General features: G+C 46.2%; 1 protein-coding gene across 1 annotated transcript in view; it reads right to left on the reverse strand.

Moving 5' to 3' along the window:
- Positions 1–25,265, reverse strand: part of LOC144818325 (uncharacterized) — a 557,334-nt gene extending 532,069 nt beyond the window's left edge. Inside the window, exon 1 of the mRNA XM_078675638.1 lies at positions 25,141–25,265. The gene's annotated coding sequence lies outside the window, so the exon portion shown is untranslated. The remainder of the gene's footprint in view (positions 1–25,140) is intronic.
- Positions 25,266–25,540: the final 275 nt, after the last annotated feature.

Consider the following 25,540-nt stretch of genomic DNA (forward strand, 5'->3'; position numbering starts at 1 on the left):
GCAGCCTTCGGTCATCGACCTAAAAATGTCTGTTTCTAGAACGATTCAGAAAAGGGGGTGGTGATGAACAGAGTGTCTGAATTAAGCAGACCACTCTTACCCAGTCCAAAGATCAGGGCTTGATCCATCACCGTTTTTTAGCTCACTGCACCATCCCAGCTCAGAACCTGGCTACATGCAAATTAGTCTGTTCCTGTCCCAGTGCATGATGGGAACAGGGCAAACCAAACTACCAAGCCAATTCTTATACTGGGAAGGAAACAAGTTTCTAGAACAGACATAATCATGAATCCTCTCTCGCAGTAGCACGCAGGGCTTTAGGAACAAGGATTTAAAAAGGATCCTTTTAAGGTCTCCCCAGAGCCAGCGCGCATGCTCTGTGAGGCTTTTTGTAAGGGCTTCCAACTGGGACCACACGCTCGTGTGATTTCTTTTTTGCTAACAACCTATTGACCTTTGCGTGTGTCTTTCTAAGAAAGACAGCACGCAATTGGCCAAAGGTGGTGCATGTCCCACCTTTGCATCCGCCCACGGCCTATGGCTTCCGAGAGCGAGCATCAGCGCCATCTGTTTCCAATTATCACGCCTGCATCTCGTGTTAACTGGAAACAGATGGCTTGCCCTGACTTTTTTTTATTGTATTTTAAGGGTACGGGAGGATTAGGTGAGTTATGCGGAATCACAGGATGCTGAGCCGACACCCAGACTCGAACCCTGTTCTCCAGTTCCAAAGGCGGCAGCTCTTGCCTCAATGCTATGTTCTCTCCGTGACTCGCGTTCCACTTTAAAAGTAACTCTTCTACGTGATGGTGCGAAGTGCGCGCTGCAGCTGGATGAGTAATTGACTCACTTTCCAAAACAGTGATTTTGCTTCTGTCATTCAAATTACAGAGCCTTTCGCAGCACCAGAGAGAGCAGCACCGAACTCAGCAGCAGCGGGTAACCGGGACAGGGCAGCAAGAATACACAGAGGCGAAGAGAAAGACAATGAGAAACAGGGTTAGACTGGACCCAAAGGTATCCGAGCACTTTGTATGAGCATCAGTTCCATTACAGTCAAAGGCACTGCAGATTCCCTAATATTGCAAATGTCTTCGAACAGGCTTCGATGCCCCCCTTCCACTCGCTCCTCCCAACGAGCCAATGCTGTTGTATCCTGAACTGTACGTTCAGAATCACACACATCTTTGGAAGAATCCATACGGATTAACTGTTTATAGAAACAAGTTCATGAGAAGAGGTTCCCCAACACCCCCATAAAAAAACACGCAAAAGAGCACATTTGCTCTTAGTATTAAAAATGAAACCTTCACACCAACTACAAATAGTGGCACTAGCTAACCCTGTGGTTCCAACTCGGACCTTGAGAGAGTTGTGGTAGTGTGTGTACACCGCCCTGTAGTCAGTGCATCTCTTTGGCCACAGTGGATGCAACACGTTTGTTTAACAGCACCCACTTCACCTCTTCAACGTAATCATGTGGCATGCTCACCCTCCCCCAGCACCCACATAAGCTGAAAAAGTTAGTATGGTACATAGCTGCCTACCAAGAAAGCATGGATCCCGTTACGGATGCTCCCTTTCCCCACTGCCATGGTCTGCATTTAGTCACAACGCTTCCTCAAACACTTCACTGCCGGTGGCCATAAACACAGTGTGGAGCCACTTTAGTACTCAGCCGAGACGGGCTTGTGGAGGGCAGACTTTTCTTGCTTTGTGTCTGGTCGTTACATGGATGTTCTTTTCACTCATTAACTACTTAATCTGCTCCCTGAAACCCACCTCGGGGCTTTGAGGGAACCTCTGGGCTGAAGCTCTACAGCCATATCACTGGGAAGCCTTGTGAGGCATTACCACTTAGTCTGCCCGCATGTATGGATACAGTAGGTAATGTGACATTTAGTGTAGCTTGTAACTCGTCAGCCTAGCTCTTGAACAGCGCCAGCAAGGGAGATGGTAATAACGTATCTTTTCTCCAGAACTTCATACCTCAAGTCTGCGTTTCGACTCGCTGTAACTAAGCAAGTTTTCCATCAACTTTGTCACATAACCTTCTCAACAACTCTGTGTCATTATTTTACTAAAGATTACAGAAAGGATGTGGTAAGTACTAGAGCTGTGCTTGTCAAACTTTTAAATATACAGCCTTGACTAAAAAGCATTGACAAAGCATAATATTGTTACAGAAAGCAATGTGTCCGGAAGAGACATCATACGCATCCCATGAATGAACAGCCTCAATTGTGCGGCCAAAGTCTGTGTACAATCTTCAAAAGTTAAAACATTAGTGTTTATGTGCACAAGGACATATTCATGTTTTGAATCACAGGATTTTGAGCAGACGTCAGGCTTGAACCAGTTTGACAGAAAATAAAATACTTGTGCTCGAGAGAAAGGGACAGGGAGGAAGAAAAAAACCCTCATGAAGCTCTGACTAAAAGCATGGCTGTCAAAGGACAACAAGAACGGAAGCATTTTCAATATATTATACAAAAAATTCATAGCTCCTGCTTATGTACCTTATGCAATTTACAACCATTGAGAAAGACAATTGTGCTGGCTTTTTGTAGGTGCAATGTTACTTGTTGCGTTATATATCTGGATGAATGGAAAGAAGCAGCAAAATACCTGTGGGGCAGCACACTACGCCAAGTACAGATTTTTAGCTTAAGCGTTTTAAGCCACACCCTTAATTATATGGGCCACTCCTCTACGAGAGACCCCCCCCAGTTGTTTCATCCCACTTAAAGGTCCCAAAGGCGAGACCTATTGGCTATGCCAATGCTTGTTTTAATAGGAAGCCCTTGAAGTGCCTTCAACAGCAAAGATACATGTGTTCTCGGGGGAAGACTAGGGAGGATGCGGGCCACCGAATTCTACACCACCTGAAGTCTGACAAAAAGATACTCTGAGAGACCAAAGTATAATGGGTTTCCGTAATCAAATCTGGAAGTTATCAATGCTTGGATCACCATTCTCTAAGCTTCGTCAGACAGTAAGGTGAGGAATTATTTTAGAAAGCGTAACAGCCCAAAACATGAACCAACCAGTACCTGGATTTGTGGTTGCAAAGAAAGGGCAATTTAATTCCTATGTTCTTTACAGTGCCTTGTTGTGGGAGGGGGGCGTCCTTCGGCTAAAAGGTCCTCCATAAATCTGGCGATGCAGGGCCAAAAAATAAAATCTCAGTTTTATCAGAAGTACATTTGAATTGACTGATAGATAGCCAGTGAAACACATTAGAGGGGCATTTTTTGATGACTTCACCAGCGAGCTCTTCACCCTTTCCACTGGAGAAAAAGCTGGGTGTCACCAGCATATGTGATTACCTTAGCCCCTAAGGTCTCAGCTAACACAGCTAAGTATGTGAGTAGGCTATCCTGTTTTAGGTTTAAACCTATATTAACTGATAAAAAAACTAAACCGGGAGATCCAAGGTGGTCCCTATTGGCAGATTGGCCGAGGTACCAACAGGAGAGCGACTGGATATTGAATTGCCGTGGGTGAAGGAGGGGACACGATACCTGGGCATCCGCTTGGCGAACACAGCTGCTGCCTATATTGAACTTAGTACTGGCCGGGTGGTGGGAGGGTTGCGGGGGTTAATTTGCTTTTGGACTGATATATGGGTGTTGCTCATCAGGTGCATCGCAGTTATTGAAATGACTGTTCTGCCTCGCTGTCTGTATGTGTTGCAGCACTCATTCTATATAATCCAGCGATCGTAATTCCACACGCTGGAGAATCTATTGGTAGACCTCTTGTGGGGGGAGGAAGTGCAGAAGGGTGAGGTTGGCAATGTTGCAGAGGAAATGGGAAAAGGGTGGGCTGGAGGTGCCCCGTGTGGAGTTTTACAACCTGGCCTCTCAGTTACAGCGTGCAGTTCACTGGTTGGATAACGAGGAAAACTGGGGAGAGGTGCCTATTGGCCGGAACTTACGGCAACTGCATCCTGACGGGATTGTTGATGTTGCAGGGTGGAGACCCCAAAGAATATGTTGTACGACATGTAGCAGTAGTGTGGGCGAATGTGGTGAGACGGGTGGTGCAGCATGCACCGTTTGCTCCCGATATGCCCCTGGGGGCACTGTGCTCATTCGCCAGTATCACAGACTCCATATCAGTTCGCCGTTGGAGGGAAGGCGGCTGCCAAACGCTGGGGGACCTTTATGTAGACAGAAGGTTTGTGACTCGGGAAGAGATACTGGAAACCTTCGACCAAGGACCAGGCCAGTTCTTGCAATATGGTAAAATTTCTAGTGTTGCACATGAACTTTGGCCGGGGCTCCCGGAGGAACCCCCTACTACTAACACTCTGAAAGTCATGCAGTACATGGCGCTGGGGAGGCGACTAGTCTCCCATCTCTATAGAGCACTAAGAGATGATTTACCAGGAGAGACTCCTAGAATCCAGCAAAAGTGGGATATGCTAGTAGATGAACCCCTGACGGAGAATGACTGGTGAAAGGTACATGAGGTGCAGAGGATTAGTCCAAATACACGATTCAAGCTCCTCCAATATAACCTAGTACATCATTTATACCTCACCCAACGCACGCTACATATAATCTACCCATCCCTTAGGGATGAATGTCCTAGATGCAAGTAACAAGGTGTCGATTTCCTCCATGTGGTATGGTCATGTTTGTTGCTAATTACCTTTTGGAAGAGAGTACTTGCATGTCTACGGGAATTACGGGCTAGAGTATTTCCAGAGATATTAGGCAGGCACTACTGGGAGTATTGCTCACGCCAAAGAACGAGAAATTTACCAGACGATTCGTCACTCTGGGACTGGTCCTGGCTAGAAGGCGGGTGGTCATAGCATGAATACATCCCCGGCCTCCGAGCTATACGGATTGGATAAGAAATGTGTAAGAATGGGCGACTGCAGAATTGGTAAGAATAAAATCAGTCCGAAAGTATGATGAAGCTGAGAAGGAGCTGCTGGCAGGGGCCTCTATGTTGGCAGATATACAGGGAGGCCAAGTGCCTGCATCCCAGGAGTCCCCAGATGGGGATGCCTCCCAAAGCAGACAAATGCAGAAAGCTGCCTAGGACATGACAGGGTTTTAGCACATAGATATACTTCTGAACTGTGTATGCGATCATGTAATTTGATGGGCACTGACGAGGAACAGGAACATGGGGTGGGGAGGAGGGGGGAGTTAATTACAGAGATATGTTGTATATATTATACTGAAAAGGAACATGTGGGAACCAAAGTTCTATGTATTTATTTATTTTATTTATAAATAGGGCTCCCGGTTTTATGGTATTTATTTTTTTTACCTCATGGCTGCTGGAGCGATTCCCCTGCAGTGCTGGGCCGTAATAAAAACAGGTGTGGTCATGACGAGCTCAGCTTGTCATGAGCACCTGAGAGGTATATGCCATGACGAGCTGAGCTCGTCATGAGCACCGAAGGGGTTAACATTTCTGTTTGTATTTATCCATATTTATTTTTGGGTCATTTTAACTGTATTTATACACATTTATTTTTGTAGCAAGAAAAAAAAGACACTACAGCTAGTATTTTTCCTCATTTATTTAAATTGACATGCACACATGCACTAGGTTGTTTAGCTGTTTTTTTCAATTGGAGCATATGCTAAGCACACTTTACATTTTGGGTGCAACCCTGCCTTCCTTTGTGAGTGCAGGCCAGTTCCTTCCTACCCTGAGCAGGCATGTAGATCATTCCACCCCTATGCCACTACTGAGGGAAAGAAAGCATGTTCTCCTGCCCTGTTGCTGATCGTCGAGGGGAGTCCCTCCCCATCACTACCCAGAGAAGTGAAACCTCTCTAGCGCCTAGGGCCTATGAAGACAAGAGCAAGTGGTAGTATAAGGCCCAACAAGATCCGGAGATCATATGCAACAACCTACTATTACCACAAAGAAGCATGCAAAAAATGTCCCTGCTGTAAACGCCAATGCCTTTTATTAACGTGTTGGTTTTTAAAACATAAATAAAAGGCATTGCCATTTACAATGGTGTAACGGCCGGGGACTGCCGCAAAAGCAGGAACACATACAGAAATCACAGAGACAGAAGTCAGGTACCACCTCTCATTCCTTATACTTTCCACAGAACTTCAACACCGAGTTGGAACTACAAGAGAACGAGACGGGTCAATGGCCCTTTAATTTGGACTGGAATCAAGAGTGGGAGGAGTCACGTCAGGACGTAGAGGCGTCTTATACCGAGAAGGACGAATCAACGGTGTGTTTGTTCACCCAGAGGGAGCGAATAGGAGACCGGAGCGGAGAGGAGAGAGAAAGCGACCAGGAGAAGAGCGGCGCGGAATTTGAGGAGACGAGACGCTGAGAAGAGGACGAGAGACGGGAGAAGCCAGGAGGCCAACGACTCCGTGATTCGCCCAGCCATACACCCGCGGGAGGTGTATGGCTCACCCAGGTACGAGACAAGATCAGGGGCTGGGTCAGTTATAAGGGAAAGTTCGCCGAATAACCTGCGTACTCCCACATCCCTAGTATTGTGTCCCTACCCTGAGCACTTACCCCTCACGTCGAAATTATCCATAGATGTGTGGCACGGGTTGTTAGCTCCTCACACCCTTTCCTTTAAACGTAGTGTATAAATCGGACATTCAACTCATACCCTGTATTCTCCTTCTGTTTGCTTCGAGCAACAAGACGGAACCGGACGAGACTCTTTGTCGACGGACACCCGAGAGAGGCCGTCGAACAGAACACACAGAGTACAGCCGTAGAAGCACCGCGAGAAGCCGGTCTCCACGTGGGACGATACAAAAGGGAAAGAAAAGTTCGGATTTGTTGTTTCACAAAATAAAACAAAAGAAGACTAAAATTCACTTGTTGCCTATTCATCCCGCACACGTAACAGTGGTGGAGAATGCGGGCATAGGCACCATCTCTGGAGAAAAGATGGAAACTGTCGTACAACAACTGGTAAAAGGACAAGAAAGAATCGAATGGGTAATAGAACAACATTTGGTATCTGCCCAGGCAGATAGAGAAATAATGAAGGCAATTGAAGAAAAAACTGAACAGCCATGGGTTGACCCCGTTGTTAGGGGAGGTTCAGCCGACAGAACCATGTCACATGGAACACCCGCCGTGTCTCTGCCAAAATATAGGTCTGGAGAAGATCCGGATGCTTTTTTGTTACATTTTGAAAGGGCAGCTAGGGCCTGTGGCTGGCCAGTAACTAAATGGCCTTTCTTTTTAGCACCACTACTGGGAGGGGAGGCTCAGGCCACTTATGAGGTGGCAAATCCCAATGGAGATACTACCTATGCGGAAATAAAAAGAATCATACTAGACCATTTAGGACTAGATCCGGAAGCCTACCGTCTCCGGTTTCGCAAGGAGAGAGGCACAGTGGGAGAAAACCCCAAAACCTTGTTCGTACGGTTCAAAATGTCCGCGGATAAGTGGCATACACCCTCTACTAGCAGTAAAGAAGAAATACTCGACCGAATATACTTGGAGCAGTTTCTTGAGGCACTCCCCTACGCTACTCAAAAGTGGCTTAGACAACATCATAGCCTAACCACCGTTCAAGCAGTAGAGATGGCATCTTCATTTTCCAGAGCCCAACCAAAAAACGCACCGTTTGATTTGGAGAGAGAGAAAAAGATGCTTATACGACCAGAAAGAAATTTTTCTAAAGGAAAAGAAGCCGCACGGCCTCGTACATGGCGAACAGACAACGCTGGAACATCTGGACCACAGTGTTTTGATTGTGGACATTGGGGACACATCGCTCGTTTGTGTCCAAAAAAGAGACTGGAGGAGGAACCTATGGAGGTCGGGTACCTCCCCAAATCTGTTCTCTACTCGGCGGAACTGGGCGGATCATTCCGAGTAAGTGTGAAAGTTAATGGGCACTCACTACTAGCCTTACTGGACTCTGGCTGTCGTCAGTCGGTTATACAATCTCAATATGTGACCTCAAAACAATACATTCCCCGGGGTACTGTTAATATTAAATGTGTTCACGGGGATGTCAAACTATATCCTATAGCTAACATTGAGATAGAACCTACAGGAGGGATCCCCCACACAGTGAGGGTGGGAGTGATGTCCAGCTTGCCTGAGGATATAATCATTGGGACCGATAATCCCAGCTTCTTGAACATGTTTAAAAAAACACTAGAAACTAATCCCGAGAAGCTGCTCAACGACAAAAACTCTAAAAATAAGGAAGGCAATGAACCATGTGTAGACCCACGGGCGGTCAGTCTTAACTTTGTAAAGTTATCTAGACACGCAAGGTCCCCCACCAAGGATTCGGCCAAAGCAGCCGGATATGATTTGTATAGTGCCTATGAGTATGGAATACCAGCCAAGGAAAAAGCCTTAATCCAAACAGACTTACAAATCGCAGTACCGCCGGGCTGCTATGGCAGGATCGCTCCCCGTTCTGGGCTAGCCGCTAAATACTTCATAGACGTGGGGGCTGGTGTTATTGACGAAGATTACAGGGGCAATATAATGATTCTCCTGTTTAACTTCGGGACTGAGACGTTTTTTGTCCGTAAAGGTGACAAAGTGGCACAGTTGATATGTGAAAGGATAGCTTCCACTACACTACGGGAAGTAGATAAACTAGACGACACAGCTCGTGGCAATAACGGGTTTGGGTCCTCCGATGAACACATCGAATCGATCCATGCGGTTCTTTCACAGGACCCCTGGGTTCTCGATAAGAGTTTTAAATTTGCACAAATGAGTGACACCACGCTTTTCAATGCGTGGGAACAGGCACACCTGAGGCCCGAAGATTCAAATTCTTATCCCGGATTCTCAATTCAAGACGGGCTACTGTATAGAATAGGTAAACGGGGGGACTCCCCTCAACTCCTGGTGCCCGTGTCCTTTAGGGAGCAGGTCCTTTTTTTGGGCATAGCCATCTGGTTGCAGGCCATGCCGGTGCCGAAAAAACAACTCAAAATATCCTCAGAAATTTTTGGGGGCCGGGAATATATAAGGATACCGACTCCTATTGTAGGAAGTGCGAGATATGCCAACGGTTGAATAAGACTAACCCCCCGGCTGTCCCTCTTCAGCCATTGCCAATCATTGGGAAGCCATTCGAACACGTCGGAATGGACCTTATCGGACCATTGCCTAAAACTCGGAAAGGCTTCCAACACATTTTGGTCGTTGTCGACTATGCCACGAGATTTCCTGAGGCATTTCCTTTGTCGGCGGCAAATTCTAAACAGGTGGGGGATAAGATGGTGGAATTGTTTAGTAGGGTCGGATTTCCCAAGGAGATTTTGACGGAACAGGGCACTCCGTTCGTTTCCAAACTAATGAAGGAGATATGCCACACGTTGGACATCCACCAGATCCGTACCTCTGTTTACCACCCTCAGACGGACGGACTGGTGGAACGTTACAACCGCACCCTGAAGGCCACCCTCCGTAAAATGATGGAAGTTAGCGGCTCAGACTGGGATAAGATGTTACCTCTAGCGTTATACGCTATAAGAGCTCAGCGACAATCCAGTATGGGGGTGTCGCCATTTGAGCTGTTATACGGGCGTCAACCCCGCTCCCTTTTAGAAATGACTAGGGCCGCATGGGTTAATGAGTCCTCAGAAGAAACATCTGCGACACTCGACTATGCTAAGGGTCTAAAATCTAAACTTGGCAAGTTGAGAGATCTGGCCTTTGCCAACCTTGAGACTAGCCAGCATAGACAAAAAGTTGCTTATGACAGGGGAAAAAAATGGAGACAGCTCCAGATCAATGACTGGGCCTTGGTTCTATTGCCTTCCTCCTCTCACAAATTTAAAGCAGAGTGGACAGGTCCTTATAAAGTAGTCGGGGTTATTGGACGCACTAGTTATAAATTGCAAATTAATCGCGATAAACAACAGTCCTACCACATCAACCTTTTAAAAAAATGGTTGGGCCCACCACCCTCCCATGTCAATTTGACTGAGGCATCCCGCCCCACTGAGTCTACATGTGAATTGCTTGTACATAATGAGGAACTGACGGCAGGCCAACGAACAGAACTTAAAGATACTCTGGAAAAGTATGGGAGTGTCTTTTCCGATCAACCGGGCGTACGTCCATGTCGGAACATTGTATTATTGCCCCTCATGACAAGAAGATTAGGATTAGACCATACCGAGTTCCAGAGGCTAGGAGGGCTGCTATTAAAAAGGAGGTCGACGAGATGCTTCGCCAGGGTGTTATTCGACCTTCTAAAAGTGATTGGTCTAGCCCCATTGTCATGGTACCCAAACCTGACGGCAGCAGGAGGTTTTGTATGGACTTTCGAGCTTTGAATGACATTTCCCTCTTTGACGCCTACCCTATACCCAGAGTGGACGAGTTAATTGAAAAACTAGGCAGCTCGAAATACATCACTACCCTGGATTTGACAAAGGGCTATTGGCAAGTTCCCCTAAGACCTGAGGATGCCAAAAAAACTGCCTTTTCCACGCATGAAGGACATTTTGAATTCACGGTGCTCCCCTTCGGAATTCATGGGGCACCGGCTACGTTCTAACGCCTAATGAACACTGTGCTGGCTGGATTGTCCGATTTCACGTCGGCATATCTGGACGACATTGTGATATATAGCCCGGATTGGCAAACTCATCTCGTTCACCTGAGCAAAGTGCTGAGGGCCCTCCAGAATGCGGGGCTCACTGTTAACGCTAGAAAATGTAAGATGGCCTTTCAAAAGGTGAAATACCTTGGCTATGTTCTGGGACACGGGTTGATTGAACCACAGATTGAGAAAGTTCGGGCTATTGCCGACACCCCTTTTCCCTCGACTCGAAAGGAACTGAGGTCTTTCTTGGGACTTGTCGGTTATTACCGACGGTTCATTCCACAATTTGCTGACATAGCTGCCCCCCTTACGGATGCACTGAAAGATGCAGGGAAATCATCCACACCGGTACGACCTTCCGTACAAATGCAGGAAGCCTTTCGAGTACTGAAGTCCGTTATAACATCTACACCGGTGCTCTCTTCCCCAGACTTTTCTCGCCCTTTTTCCTTGCATACTGATGCTTCTGATTATGGTATTGGGGCAGTGCTGTCTCAAGTGGGTAGTGACGGTCACGACCATCCAATACTATACGTCAGCAGGAAGTTGTTCCCTCGTGAGCTGAAATATGCTACGATTGAGAAGGAGTGCCTCGTGATAAAATGGGCTATTGACAAACTGGCATATTATCTCGAGGGACGTCGGTTTAACCTTTTTACTGATCATGCTCCGCTACTGTGGATGGCTCGCAACAAGGCTAATAATGCTAGAGTCCTACGATGGTTCCTGTCCCTGCAGCCTTACGTATTTTCTATTCATCATAGGAAGGGCACTGATAACGTGGGCGCTGACTTTCTGTCTCGCCATCCACTCACCGATCGTGAGTGTCCTGAGGGGGAGGTATGTAACGGCCTGGGACTGCCGCAAAAGCAGGAACACATACAGAAATCACAGAGACAGAAGTCAGGTACCACCTCTCATTCCTTATACTTTCCACAGAACTTCAACACCGAGTTGGAACTACAAGAGAACGAGACGGGTCAATGGCCCTTTAATTTGGACTGGAATCAAGAGTGGGAGGAGTCACGTCAGGACGTAGAGGCGTCTTATACCGAGAAGGACGAATCAACGGTGTGTTTGTTCACCCAGAGGGAGCGAATAGGAGACCGGAGCGGAGAGGAGAGAGAAAGCGACCAGGAGTAGAGCGGCGCGGAATTTGAGAAGACGGAGACGAGACGCCGAGAAGAGGACGGGAGAAGCCAGGAGGCCAACGACTCCGTGATTCGCCCAGCCATACACCCGCGGGAGGTGTATGGCTCACCCAGGTACGAGACAAGATCAGGGGCTGGGTCAGTTATAAGGGAAAGTTCGCCGAATAACCTGCATACTCCCACATCCCTGGTATTGTGTCCCTACCCTGAGCACTTACCCCTCACGTCGAAATTATCCATAGATGTGTGGCACGGGTTATTAGCTCCTCACACCCTTTCCTTTAAACGTAGTGTATAAATCGGACATTCAACTCATACCCTGTATTCTCCTTCTGTTTGCTTCGAGCAACAAGACGGAACCAGACGAGACTCTTCGTCGACGGACACCCGAGAGAGGCCGTCGAACAGAACACACAAAGTACAGCCGTAGAAGCACCGCGAGAAGCCGGTCTCCACGTGGGACGATACAAAAGGGAAAGAAAAGTTCGGATTTGTTGTTTCACAAAATAAAACAAAAGAAGACTAAAATTCACTTGTTGCCTATTCATCCCGCACACGTAACAAATGGCAATAGCTTAAACTCTCGCAAATGCGAGACCTATCACATTGCAAATGCTTGTTTTCTGTGAGATAGCAATGAAGTCCCAACTTGGTATCAAAACTGAATAATACTTGATACCAGTAACTGGCTAGGAAGGGGTTCAGCACCAATCACTACAGGAGGAATATTCGAAGTTTAGCTGCTCACCCAAATGGGAGAGAACGAATTTATATATATATATTTCTCTCTGTGGAAACCAGGCTACAAACAGGTGTGAGCAAACCTCCTCCTTTTATGGCGTTCCTTCCTCTGACATGTCATATTTCAGGCTGCCCTACACACTAAGAGGGCTGAAAAGGTGGAAAGTGTTGTGTGATTCCACAACCTAAGGCACCCTCAGCAAAAGTAAAAAGTGGATTGTTGTCCAGAAGGAAGTGGTGAAGAAGGATGCTGTGAACAGTTGTCTGCACTGAGCTGGCCCTCCGGTGTCCAAGGCATTTGCTGCACCACCTAAGTTGATGTGCAGTTACCATGCACCGTCGCAAGGGGCTGCATGGATTTTCCCAGTGGCATCAGCAGACCTTGCTCGAGTACAACAAAAAGGATTGTAGTGGTAAATAAAATCATATCGTCGCTAACCCGGCGTTTGCCTCCCAATGGCTCAATAGATCAAGGAAGGGATGCAATTTCCCTCGTCGACCAGCCATGGATGTTGGATGTGCCAGAAACTGACTGTCTACTGTGGAAGGAAGGTCTTCACAGGATAGGATGACGTATGGTGCAAACTTCCATTACCACAGTATCAGAAAACAACTCGAGAGCTAAACAAGTGGCTCCTTGTTCCTGGGGACTTCACCAGCACATACCTGCCAACTTGAAGACCAACCTCAGTGTGAGGAGGGGGGCGGGGCCTCGTGCCGGGAAGTACCTAGGAGGCACTTTTGAACCCAACCTCGCCCAAGCCCCCTCCTCCTAAAACAGAAAAACGTACAAAGGTTGGTGCCGATGTCCTGTGGTGTTTTCTCCTTAATGGACGCCAGCAGTTTAAAGCCTCTGGAAAAGAGCTGTAAATCCACTATTCCCAGTGGTTTTCAGCTTGTTTTTCCTTCTACAGTGTGATGTCGGCTCCTCACCGGGTGACCGTGTGATGGGAGCCGATATCGTGTGTCACGCAGCGGCACCGTGCGGATTGATAGGTATGCCCCCACACCCCAATGCCAATCACTGCCCCGCCATGACGTCTGCTCTTCTCACAGTGTCGCATGGTACACAGGGTGCAGCAGGTGCAGTAGCGCCAGGGCAAGATACACCCCATTCTGGCTCTGTATTTTACTGTTCTGCTAGTGGATGGGAGGGACCAATTTGCTTTGCTTTCACCAGGGCCCATGGAGCTTTTACTGTGTAAGTGACGTCACCTCCATGGTTCTCTGACTCGGAGTTTCCCTTTCACAGATCAGATCGTGTTTTCATCTGTGTCATGAATGAGTAGTTCCACAATCTGTTATTGTATGCGTCTGGTGATGGAGACTTTTGTGTCTCAGTCCAGGCTCTTCACTAGTTTGCTTGCTCCCTACCTGCATGCCTCATCACTAATCGGTTTCTGCTGCCATCTGCCGCGGCTGTGTTGCACCTCCGCTCAGGTGATTTGCAGCTTCGACACAATAGACGTGTTCACATCGTTTAATGATATTTCACGTTGTAAAAATGCCACCACTTCTCGGGGGGGTTCAAACGGTTTACACATTGATCCTGGCAGGGGAAGGGGAGAAGTCGGGGTCGCAGAGTCATCCGAGCCGTGCCTGGATTTCGTAGTACACACTTAGCTCGGGTGTTTTTTCAGAATGCATATGGCCGCAAAATATATATTTTTTAAAATACTACTGTTAATTTTACATATATTTTTGCACCCGATGTGGACCTAGCTCTTGGCACAGAAAGCTAGCCCTCTGTTGTGAACGCCGCAGTTCAAGTGCGTCTCTCCACCCTACTACGGTAGGAAGATCACATTACTCACTGTCAATAGTGACAACATGTTCTCAATTCGGCTGTTGGGTTTAGAAGGCACTGTAAAATAGGTCATGGGACCATCGCTCTACCATCAACAAGCCACTATTTTAAAATGGTGTCCTAAATGCTCTCCTTTTTGATCCGGTCAGTGCCAGCTAATAGTTGTTGAGGCAGGTCTGCCCCCCCCCCCCCCCCCCCCAGCCCTGCCACATAACCTCCTTCTCCCTCCCAAAACAAAACAAAAGGTTGCTGGGCATGCAGCCGATGTCATGAGGTGTTTTCACACCTCTTAATAAATATCGCTGCTTGCACTGCTCGAACAATTAAAACCTTGCATGACAACCGGTGTGAGGGGTGCTGGACGCCGCTCTCAGCTGCACTTATTCAGCAGTTTCCGATCTCTTTTGGCAGCCCCTGTGCACCTCTGCATCGGATCTCATAGTGGAGCACAGAGGCGGCAGGATTATTTTGTAAGTATTTTCCCGTTTCTATATATAAATACAGACAAAAACCAAAAAGGTTTCCGTCTGTATTTATATGTAAAAATCCGTTTAAACGGAAAACTGTGAGCCTTATTTATAAAGTTTTACATAGCGCGAACATGACCCATGGGGGTATCAGAGCGCTTTACAGTACATACATATCACATATTATAATTGCTGTAAGCGACGCTCACAGATACAGATGTAATGTGATTACCAAAAATGCCAAAAAAACTTTGAGAAAACTAAAACCTGAAAGGGATATAGCCCTCACCAGTGTAAACATATAAAACACTGATAAACACCTGCCCAGCCACAAACTAAATGCCATTCAAAGAAAGGAAAAAGAGAGTGAAAGAGTAATTTTTATTTCTTCCTGAAGGGCCATTATAATGTAACTTTATTATACAAGGTAGCTGCAAGAAAGACTGGGCTAGCATTATTCTGCTTGAGTTTTGTTGTTTAGAGGGGTCACTAAAATATTGTTTCTTCTTCCTTTTGCTTTTTTCAGTTTATGGTCTTTGATCTAAAGATGCAGGGATTGGACTCATGTTTCCGGTCTTATTTTATGAACTGTAGAGAATCAGGAAATATCAAAATCATATTCAACGAGATGCAGCCTGCATGTCTTCAGGTAACAAAATGCTCTCCTCCAGAGACAATGATAGATCAATTAAGTATTGGAAAGAGAGTCTCCTTGCTTCCGCCCTCTCTTTGGCTCTGCCTTGTATCTCGTCATCATGTACTGCACGTAAGCTTGACAACAGATTTGTGCCCCAAAGAGACCACATTATCTGAAAGCATAGAGGCATGTCTAGTTTCTCCAAACCGCCTTCTCTTTCTAGATTGTACAAGGATGGACTAATCACTTAGTTGATTCACGAAAGAGCAATGCTTTCTCAGACTGCCGGTGCACCGAACTGCCCCAAAATCGTCAAACCTTGTCAACTCCTGGTCTCTCGCCTCAAATGAGCATCAATTGCTTACCTTCCGTTCAACAGCATTTTTAACCAGGTTGCAATATGGGCAAGGGGCATTTAATAAGATTTTCTTCACTACCTCCTGGCCCGAGCATTGCTTAAATGACGCCCATAAAATATCTTCATTGCCCTCTGGCTCATTTATGCGTTACAGTGTGCTTGTACAGTCAGTATTAACTCGTTATTTCCCTTTGGGACATCACCTATCATCATGCTCCTAGTAGGATTCACGGAGTTTGGGCCTCTAGGGGCTCCAGGCATAGGAATAGCGACTGCTTGGGTTGTTGGCTGCTCCTTTTGTAGACACCTTTTAAAACCAGTGTTCCCACATCAGCTCAGTTGATTTGGTCATAGCCCAAGCATGGCAATTAACAAATGGCCTCCCCTCCTTCAACTTGGGTTGCAAAAATTACCTTATTGAATAGCTTGGAACTCTTATAGTGCTACGGCTACTGACTAAGTCTCTTCGTCTTCCAACTTGTGATGTCAAAACTCACAATGGGCTAACTGCACCGAGCGTCTGTGAACGCACCAAGATAAACATTTGGGCACAGCTTCCTCAACTTGACCACAACCTGCAAGTTAAAGAACGCTTGACAATATTTTGACTTCATCTTGGAGGATGAGTTACTGAAAATCATTTTGAAAACTAAACCATCGAACCACGGCATGGATCAGATAGCTGGGAACATTGCCAAAGACCTTGCTCACCACCTGTATCCTTACTGGACAAGTTTAGTGAATCTCTGCCTCAGGCAGGGAATGCTCCCTAAGGGCCTAAAATATGACCAATTCACTACACTTCTCAAATATACTTCCACTGAAGCAGGTTATCTCAACCACTTTCACCCCAAATCCAAGCTTACATGTCTAACAAAAGTTATTGAAAGCTGTGTACTACATATTCCACAAAATGCCCTCTTACAGGAATACCAGTCTGGCTTCAGTGAAAGTTTCATAAGAGAAAAAGTACATCTCCAAGTCGTTGACAACATACTCCGCATCATGGATTCACATATCTCCTGCCTCCTTATCAATCAATCTTGTCTGTTCAAAGGTTTCGTTTTTTCATTCCTGAACAGGATCTCAAGACTCTAGTTCACTTACTGGTGCCGTCAAGGATCGAGTACAGCAACACCTTTTTGATCGGTCTTCCCAAAATGCATCTTGGTCCACTAAATTCAGTACTGCATGCCACAGAATTATTGGTATTTGGCATCAAAAGGGATGACCATATCTCACTGATACGTCAAATGCTCTGCTTGCTTCCAAATGAAGACAAAACTATGTGCAGAACAACATCCACCGGACGATACCTGGACGTCAAGCTAATAAAATCTTCTGAGGGCAAGCTGTCACAATGCACTGAGAAACTACTTCAAGAAGGTTCAATTTTTTCAGGGAGAGCTACCATAATCTGGAACTCTTTACATCCTGGGTTACGTACCACTACCCTTGTGTACATCTTCAAGAATAAACTGAAAGCCCTTCTCTTTGAAGGTATTTCAATCAATTTCTCTTTTCAGCTTTGCTCACCCTGTTTCTGCTTAACACTTCCATCTTGGCTGAGGACTGCTCTTGATCATGAGCCCCTCAACTTCTCTTGTCCTCTCCTTACTCCCTGCATCTTACTCAACACCCTTTCTCTGAAATATTTCTGCACTAAATAGGATGGCCAACCATCCCGCAATTTACACGTTGGCCCTGCAATCACAGTCCCTGCCCCATAGCTAGCACAGAGGCATTGTAGGAGGTCCACTGTCCTGCACTTGAAGTTACTACCAATTAGAATCCTTTCAAAAGACAAGCAACTCTCACTCTTTCAGCCCCTAATGAACTGTAAAAGAGGTGCCGATCAGTGGCTAGGAGAATTAATTTGAATTTGGAATTTTTAGAGCGCATGACTCACCCCATAAGGGTATCTCCACGCTAGGATTCAATGACACTCCATCAGACAGATCAGAAGAGAAACGTTTTCAGTTGTCTTCTGAATAACAGGAGGTCAGGACACTGTCGCAGGTGGATAGGTAGACTGTTCCAAAGCCAGGGGCCAAGATGGAAAAAGCCTTTGCCTCCTTGTCGTGATTTACAAATACGAGGAACCTTACTCAGAGCCTTATCTCCAGAACGGAGCGATCTACTGGGAACATAGTTTACAAATTTCTCATTCAAGTAGCTAGGCCCTAGTTTGTAGACCGCTTTAAAGGCCATACAACAGATTTTAAAATAGATCCTCTTACGTATAGGCAGCCAATGAAGTTTCTTGAGCAGAGGCAGAGAGGCTGTTCTGTGTGGGACATCAGCCACGAGGCGAGCAGCTGTATTTTGGACTACTTGCAGTCTATTGATGTCTTTTTCAGTTGCTGATATAAGGAGCGCATTGCAATAGTCTAAGCGACTAAGAACTAGTGCCTGTATTAAGGTTTTCCTAGCGGACAAGGGTAATAAAGGGAATACTCTTCTGAGCATCCTAAGAACATGAAAGCAGGCTCCGACAGTAGTGGAAACATGAGCTCTCAAAATAAGTTTTTGGTCAAGGCGAACTCCAAGATTTTTCACCACTAATTTAGGTGAGGGAGTAGGGCCCGGTTCCTCTGGCCACCAAGTGGGTGACCAAATCAAAGTAGCCTCTCCAAAAAGCATTATCTCTGATTTGGTGGGATTCAGCTGGAGATAATTGTCTTTCATCCACTGTGCTACAGATTTCATACCGTTGCCAAAGATGGTTTGGCAGTTAGGGTTAGATTTATCTAGAGGCAAGAGTAGCTGGGTATCATCCGCATAAGATATGGGGATGAATCCCAGTGTTCTCAATAGTCTTGCTAGGGGCGCCACATAAACGTTGAACAAAGTGGGGCTCAGGCATGAGTCCTGGGGCCCTCCCTTAGTGACCATAGAAGTTTTGGAATGAAAAGGACCTAAGTTAACGGTCTGTGTTCTGTCTGTGAGAAAGTTGGTAAGCCATTCCAGGGCAAGCCCAGTAACACCAATATCACTCAGTCTTCTGAGCAAGATTTGGTGTGATATGGTGTTGAATGCTGCTGAAAGGTCAAGCAGCACCAACAGTACCGCCTGACCCCTATCCAGCAGCATTCTGATAGTATCTGTAACTGCCACTAGCGATGACTCCGTACTATAGCAAGGACGAAAGCCGGATTGAGAGGGGTCCAAACTGTCAGTGGTTTCAATGTAATTAGAAAGATGTGTGTTAATGTGTTTTTCAAGAATTTTAGTGTGCAAAGGAAGCAAAGAGATCGGGCGGTAATTTGTTATGTCTTCTGAGGGAATTTTTAGGTTCTTTTTAATAGGCAGAATCTGTGCAGCTTTCCAGGCTGGAGGAAGGACTGTCAGGGAGCAGTTAAGAATATTGCAAATGGGGTTAGCCAGCTGTTTAGCCAAAATGGATGTTATTTTCGCTGGAATTAAATCAAGCGGAGATCCGGATTTGGCATTTTTAAGGTGCATTTCTGTCTCTTCGATCGTAAGCAAAGGGAAATTGTCAAGAGAGTTATTCGCTAAAGGGGTTGGTTCGAGCACCATATCAGCTGAAGAATGGAGATTGCCAGTCAAAATGATATTGTTATAAATCGTGTCAATTTTCTCAATGAAATGACTAGCAATGCTGTCGCACTGTGTTTGAGAAGGTAAAAAGGATGTGGCGCAGGCTGCAGGGCTAGTAAAAGATTTTAGGGTTTGGTAGAGACATTTCTGAGAGCTCCCGGCTTGTATAAGAGTAGCAGCTATATGTGTTTTCCTGGCATTTATTAGGTTACGGTGATACAGCTTGAGAGCCTCTCTATATTTTTCTTTGACAGTAGAGCGTTGAGATCGACACCAAAGGCGCTCTAATCTTTTACACAAGGCTTTCTCCTGACGCAGGGGTGCCGAATACCATGGTGCCTGGTGACGTTTAGCGGTAGGAGGGCATGGTTTTAGAGGGGCTAATCTGTCTAGAGTAGCCAATAAGTTAGAATTGAATGATGCAAGGCGTTCATTTACGCTGTCTGAATCCTTGTGCTCAGGGGGACAAAAGGTATCCGAGAAGTGTTCAGGAGAGACCGATTCCATTTCCTATACTTTTTCATTGGTAAGTGTTTAGGACAGGGGAGCCTCATGGGTGTTAAATTGGAATTCCACCATAGAGTGGTCAGACAAGATCAAAGGGGTCGTGGCCATATATGCTAAGTCAGGAGAATTAGTTAGAATGATATCTAGAGTATGCCCTGCCTGGTGGGTGGGATCTTTGTTTATGGCAATAAGATTAAGTCCAGACAACTCCATAAGAAAAGATGAAGTTTCTTGGTTATCTAAGATCTCACTATGTATGTTGAAGTCACCAAGAAGCAGAAAATTCCTAGATGCGATGACGTAGGGGGCAATGAATTCAATAAGCTGCGAAGAAGTGTTGGTAAGGGGTCCTGGTGGGCGGTATACCAACTCTCCTTTCCAGTTCAGATTGTGCTGTAAATTAACCCCTTCGGCGCTAATGACAAAGCCAGCTCGTCATGGGCGTTACCTGCGCTACGCGGATGACGAGCTGGCTTTGTCATAAACAAGCCATTTTTTAAATTCCCGCGCACAGCGGGAAAACGCGGTAGGGGTTAAAGCTAAAAATCTGTATTTCTAATTGCTCATTACTCATTTGGTCTAGGATGGAGATATTCACAGAGTTTTTATGAACTATGACTATCTCTCCCCCATTCCTATGCTCTCTATCGAGTTTTAAGATATGATCATTATCGGGAAGCGCCACTGCAATATCCGGGTTTGAATGGGGCCTAATCCATGTTTCTGTGAGAAATCCTAAAAGGGGATTATTAGTGGTTAAAAGGTCCCATATATTAGAGGCATGTTTAGGCAGTGACCTTACATTGGCCAGGAAGCAATTCCGATTAAGATCGACATCCGCTCTGGTATGTTGTTTGAATTCTTTTGGATTTATTTATTTATTTATTTTTGACATTTTTAAAGCGCACTGTTACCCGAAGGTGTCCTGGCGCTGACTGATCGCTAGTGGGCGTGGGCAGGGAAGTTAGCGTGTAAAGAGCCACGTTTTAAGGGCCTTCCTGAACTTGAGCAAGTCGGGGGTCAATCTGAGACTTGACGGCAGCGCGTTCCATGCCTTAGCGGCGCCTAGGGATAGACTTTTGCCTCCCCAGCGGACTTTTCTTATTCTGGGGACGACAGCCAGCCCCTGCTCGGCTGATCGTAGAGCTCGCACTGGCTTATACCACTGGAAGAAAGGGGTCAGGCATTGGGGGCCCAGGCCATGCAACGCCTTGAAAATCACGCAGAGTGACTTAAACAAGATTCTTTTCCGCACTGGCAGCCAGTGTAGCTTTACAAGGTCCTGGGAGACTGAGGTGAACTTGGGAGTGCCTGTGATCAGGCGAGCTGCTGCATTCTGCAGGATTTGAAGTTTATCTAGAAGTCCCTGCTGGGCATTCAGAAACAGAGCGTTGCAGTAGTCTAATCGGGATGAGAGTTCTGCTTTAAATTAGGTATGTTACCATCAGCATAAGAGTGAGTAGACGCGCATTGAAATTTGCATATGCGGCAGGAAAAAGGTCCTTCAACTATGGTAGGAGTAGGGCAAACAACCTGTGATAAGATAGCCATAGTTGTATTAGCATACTTTAACCCCACTAACTCCTCTCTGGAATACGCAATGGTGGCTAACGAATTTCCAACCTGAAATGGAGGGAGACAGGCAGGGATTCCTGCTCCTGGCGACGTCCAGGCGCAGATGGGCTTGCTTTTGGCGCACCAGCAGCGCACCCTCAGCGCGTCTGCCAGAGCATCCTTTTTAGGTCTTGCCTCTCAATGCGCATGCGCATTGAGCAGAGCGAGACTATAGGGCTTTAAACAAACTTTACCCAACTGGCGATTTGGTGCTGTGCCCGTGCGGTTTTAGGTCAATGCGCATGCGCATTGACCTAAAATGCGCGTGCACATCATCAAATCGCCGTCTGTTCCCTCAGCCGCATTCCTCCCACACCCCTGCTCCGCCCCCTCCCCTGCCTGCCGTGTCGCATTTCTCCTCCCCCCTCCCCACAGCAATGCCCTCCGTCTTGGCTCGCTGTTCTTTTAAAACTCCTTAATCCGCTCTCCCTCCTCCCACACCCCCGCTCCGCCGCCACATCATGCTTTACCTACAGCAAGCAATCTGAAATCTTGTCAATGTGAAGACTACTTCATAACTGATCAACTTTATGGGAAATATAAAATCGCCTGGGGAGACTTATACAGTCTAACGCCTGAAACCGAATACCGAGACGTTTTCACAGAACTGTGTTAGGCTTGAAAAAGCGATAATGTAGGGACACGGGAAACACATGCCTGTCTTAGGGTTTATGACTACTCATAAGGAAAATTGATGAAAAGAATAAAATCATATGTGATATTTACGTACAAAGCTCTATCTTTTTAAATTGCAAGACATGTGTTTACATTTGAGTGCCAGCACGTGCCAACATTCATTACTCCTTTCTTCAAATATAGGTTTCAAGGATGTCCCACCAGAAGCAGTCCTGGCAACAAGTAGCACTGCAGTGCTGATCAGAACATCTTGTAATATGAATGCATCGTCATCATACACCAGTAGTATTACACATGCCCACCAGGAAATGGATGCTTACCAGTTCCCTCCTTACCGGACACCTCAAACTCGGTACAATACTACATTACATGTGTAAGCTTAATTTCTCCTCCCCCCTCCCCACAGCAATGCCCTCCGTGTTGGCTCGCTGTTCTTTTAAAAACTACTCGCATTGTCTGAGATAAATGAACGAGCGTTGCTGCTGACCCCTCTAAACCTGCCAATTAGCAGCCCAGCTTGTGTTCGATTAGCTCCCGCTCAGTATGCATGTCTTCACGGACCCCCAAGACCTCCCGGGCTCCCGTAGGCTGCCTGGAATCTGAGCGGCGCTCGTTAACATCGCATCCCTAATTACTGCTCAGGAGGCAGAGAGCCTCTTTGATGTGCCGCACTCTGCTATTGGTCAATGCGACCTGCGTGTTGTCAAGCAAACTAGGAGCAGCGTTAGCTAACGTATGCTCAGAGAGTCAGAGTAGCTCCACTTTACGACTCCATTTTTGTTGTTGTTATTTTAAGGTTAAGGAATACAAGAAAAATAGCCGCTGCTACAAATCACTGAACCCCTACTACACCAGTTGCTCAAAGCTACCAGCTTACTCAGGGCTTTAAGTGGGATGTAAAAACTGGGGGGGCGGGTGTCTCTCAAAGGGGCGTGGGCAATGTAATTAAGTAAGCTACAAATCTGTGCTTAGCATAGTGTGCCGCCCGACTTGTATTTTGCAGTTTCTGTCATTACATCCAGATATATGATGCAACAAGTAACATCAAGTCAGGACTATTGCCTTTGTCAATGGTTGTTAGTCACCATCACTCTCCCCTGCCTTCTCTTTTTCCCCTCACTCCTCACTCTCCCATCATTTTCCCCTCCCCCTCTATCCCCACTCTACCCTCCCTCTCACCACTCTCCTCCCTCTCACCACTCTCCCCTCTCACAACTCTCCTCTCTCCTGTCTCCTCTCTCCTCTCTCTCTCCTCTCTCTCCCCCCTCTCTTCACTCTCCTCTCCCCTCCCCTCTACCATCTCTCTCCACACTCTTCCTTCTCTCTCCTCTACCCTCTCTCTCCACACTCTCCTCCCTTTCTCCCCTCTTTCCTCACTCTCCCCTTCTCTCCCCTCCCCTCTCCCATCTCTCCTCAAGGTACACACGATTGTCAATGAGCACTAACACAGCATCATTTATACCATTTCGGCATTAGTCAACACCACTAGTTTTTCCCTGTTGTTCTCATCTTCATCTCCCCCATGGTTACTCCTTTCCCAGGTCTATCTCCATTGCTCTGCCTTCCACCTCTCATGCCTCTCCCCCAAACTCATCTTCTCCCTTTCTATACTCAACTCTCTCCCTTTCTATAATCTCAGACTCCCTCTCCTGCTTCTCTCTCTTGCTTCGCTCTTGGGCTCCCTGTCCGTACTTCTCACCCCTGATACACTCTGTCTCCCTCTCCATGCTTCTGTCCCCTGCTGCACTCTCAGGCTCCCTGTCCGTGCATCTCACCCTTGCTTCACTCTTGGGCTCCCTCTCCGTGCTTCTCTTCCTTGCTGCACTCTCTGCTCCCTCTCTGTGCTTCTCTCCCCTGCTGCACTCTCGTGCTCTCTGGAGATGTGGCCTAACGACCAGAGCTGCCATCTAAGTCACGTAAATACAAAACATGTTGCATTCCAAATGCTATAGGTGTCACATTCGCGAAAGTTATAACTATTGGCATTGTAAATGACAAAGCTATCCATTTAGCTATTTTAAAAACCAACACATAAATAAAATATTTGTAATTTACAAGACCAATAGCTCCAACTTTTTTAATGCGAGACCTATTGCATTTCCAATGCTTGTTTATAGTGTAAGCAACTCTACCACTAACCTCCCTCCAAGCAAGAAGAGGACGTGGTCAGAGCCTACTTCTGGTTGGCCGCGCCTCCCTCCAGACAACCGGAACAATCCGTGCTGGACCGAGAAGGCTACCAGGAAGAAGTGATCACAATACATTACACAAGATCAGGTAATTGCAAACATTCTGATAAAAGTGCAAATACCAGATAAAGATCGGTAAAACAACTATATTTCAAATTGCATGAACCCAAAGTCCTGAAGAACAGTAGGGGTACTGAACAATGCAGATTCAGGAGCATGCTAATCTATTGAGATGCAAAGCATTCCACCTGCTGATAAACAGCCCGAAATGTATTTATGTATACTGTGCAGGGGACTGGTCTTGGGAGTATGCACTTTGATCATTATTTCTTCATTAAGCCTGTTTCCAAGTGCAGACATATTGTCAAATCAGTGGATTGAGGCCTATAGATCATGCCATTCAGGGCACGGCTTAGAAATATGCAATTCCATTTGGATAGGAGACATTTTCGTTTTCGAAAATTGTTTATCAAAAGCGAGCATAAGGTATAAATGGATTAAAGTTCAAACACAACATGAATAATAAATTTCACTTGACAAATTCAATATGTATCTGAATTATGTATTTTAAAATGTGAAGGAAAATTATACCACAAAATGAGATAAGCGATTCACAGTTCCAACAATCACCAAAGAGCGTTTTCCGGGGTCGGCGCACGCAAGTTGACCACCTTTGTGTACTGTGTATTGTATTTCTGCATACCCCTGACATCGTACGATATCTCGTTTAGCTTCCTACTTCTTCACATCTTGTCATCCTATTTTTATTGCTGATGAAATTGATTGCTATGCAGTACGTTATTGCCGTTTTGTAGAATTCTAACACCTTCGGGTAATGTCCGCGCTATTCAAAACGGCATAAGTAAATGTAAAGCAACACACATCACGATATATTTTAATCTTACCAAGATATGGGTGCACGACACCGGTTTCAAAGGGTGCAAATTACCATATTCCGACCCCTCTCTAGGTGCACTCTCGCCTGACCTCACGTCAGGAAACAAATGCTTCCGGTTCCGTAGCTTGTGAGTATCTTAGTTTCAGAGATGAAAAGTGGACAAGCATCACAGCGCGTCTAGCATAAGAACATTTCTGCAGTGCCTTTTCAGGGAAATACTGAGGGCTTGCAACAAAGATAATAACAAATGTGAAAGAAAACGCAATCCTGACACAAAAGCCGTAAGTAGTTAATAAGGTGCGTGTGTACTTGGCAAACTGAGCAATCAAATTGCTAACTTCTCAGCAGTATATAGAGCTTGAAATGCATATTGTTATTACTCAGTGTACTTTTTAGTCGCACATAAA

Source organism: Lissotriton helveticus, chromosome 2_1 (assembly GCF_964261635.1).
Source record: "Lissotriton helveticus chromosome 2_1, aLisHel1.1, whole genome shotgun sequence".
Taxonomy (NCBI): domain Eukaryota; kingdom Metazoa; phylum Chordata; class Amphibia; order Caudata; family Salamandridae; genus Lissotriton; species Lissotriton helveticus.